The 1,632-nt window shown below is 35.4% G+C and overlaps 3 non-coding genes across 3 annotated transcripts; all 3 read right to left on the minus strand.

The window, feature by feature from the left end:
* Positions 1-212: 212 nt before the first annotated feature.
* LOC131180523 (small nucleolar RNA snoR27) lies at positions 213-306 on the minus strand. The gene has a single exon (XR_009149290.1). It is a non-coding gene; the product is annotated as a small nucleolar RNA snoR27 (small nucleolar RNA).
* A 224-nt stretch (positions 307-530) lies between these two features.
* On the minus strand, positions 531-612 carry LOC131180524 (small nucleolar RNA snoR27). The gene has a single exon (XR_009149291.1). It is a non-coding gene; the product is annotated as a small nucleolar RNA snoR27 (small nucleolar RNA).
* Positions 613-726: 114 nt separating this feature from the next.
* On the minus strand, positions 727-820 carry LOC131180522 (small nucleolar RNA snoR26). The gene has a single exon (XR_009149289.1). It is a non-coding gene; the product is annotated as a small nucleolar RNA snoR26 (small nucleolar RNA).
* Between the last annotated feature and the right edge of the window lie 812 nt (positions 821-1,632).

Genomic DNA, 1,632 nt, shown 5'->3' on the forward strand with positions numbered 1-1,632 from the left:
CTGTGTGAAAATAACTGTGTGCATTATTGAGTTCTAGGTTGAATGCCACTGGAAATGGTATGGGCTTTAGCTGCATTCATTAAACCTGTAAGATAGTAGTAATACATGGGTAATGCTTCATCAAACTAGCAAACCAAATCTCATAAAGATGCATAATAGTTAACAACACCCAGTGAAATCGCCCGTAACTCTAATAGGGACATTTTAAAGTGACAGAATCTCAGACTTCGTTAACAGATATCTTCAATTCCAATAAGGAAGTTGCAGACAGATAATGCAGTTTCTAATTAGCATCATTAATCCAATCACATTGTACAATGAGCCTAACGAAAATTGCTAAAGCAAATGTTTGAACAATGAGAAAAAACCCCAAAAACAAGAATGCAGATAAAAGGCAAAAATACAAGGACATTGGATAGTAAACTGAAAATCCAAAAAGAAACGAACTTCAGTTTAGTGGCATCAAAAATTTCATCAGAAAACAAAAACATTACAGTAAGCAAAAAAATTCAAATTATTCAAATAATAGTTCAGGATCTCAGAATGTTAGCTTCAACTCAAAATAATTTTCAGATAGATAACGCAGAATATCAGTAACATCATTGATCCAGAAAAAGGAGGAAAATGAAAAAAAAAAATTCAAGCATAACATGATCTGCTCAGTTTAAAAACATAACCAAAAAAATTCAAAATAAAAATAATAATGATGATTAAAAACTAAATTAAGAGCATCTTTAAAGTAATAAATTCCCATGATGTTCTTCACTACAAATCAAAATGTAAGGATAACAATTTTTTATCAACTCATCACTAATGCCCCATAACAAGAAAGTAAGAAAGAAAGAAAGCCAAAAATTGAATTCTCATTTATAACGTAATAAGTAATAACAATCTAAGGAATCAAATTAGCAAATACTGAGCAATTTTTCTCAGAGAAATTTTGAGATTTATTCTCCTTATAATGGAGTCGAGAACTAAAACCCTAACTTGTCATGTATAGTTTGCTTTAATAAGGCAGGATTGGGCTTTAACTTGTTGACCTATTTGGCAAGCGAATTACTGTATCCTGTACGCCTTTGAGCAAACAACAATAAAATTTTTGCAACTCTTTTTTAACATGCTAGGATTGTATCGCCAAGCCCATTAGAAAAGATTACAAGCAGATAAAATACATTAAAGCAAAGGCCCAACCAACCCCTACGGAGATCCAAACTCAAAGAAACTTCCAGCCCACAATACGTAAAAAATTACCTATGGCAATGCCACCTAACAGCAATACCGGCTATCACACATAAGCATAGAAAAAGCTGAAAACCACCCATAATGCCAGCAGCTTCATGGACCACCCAAAGTTGGAGTTGGTGCCGAGACTGAGGAAGAAAGAAATCAGAAGCAGCAAGGCAAGCAGCAAATGTCTACACACTTCCTACCACCATACGGAACTAAGACCTCAGCTATCCGCCGGACCACACAAAGAAACAAACTCGCCAACAACAACATCCACAAGTAGGGAATGAAGGGGTTTCAGTCTCTCATACTTGGGTCAGCCCAAAATAGCTAGAGAACTCCTCAACATACGTTGCTCTCCCCCCAATCCATACCAGAGCTTCACTGTCATTCCAAGTTAACTGC

This window comes from Hevea brasiliensis, chromosome 5, assembly GCF_030052815.1.
Source record: "Hevea brasiliensis isolate MT/VB/25A 57/8 chromosome 5, ASM3005281v1, whole genome shotgun sequence".
Taxonomy (NCBI): Eukaryota; Viridiplantae; Streptophyta; class Magnoliopsida; order Malpighiales; family Euphorbiaceae; genus Hevea; species Hevea brasiliensis.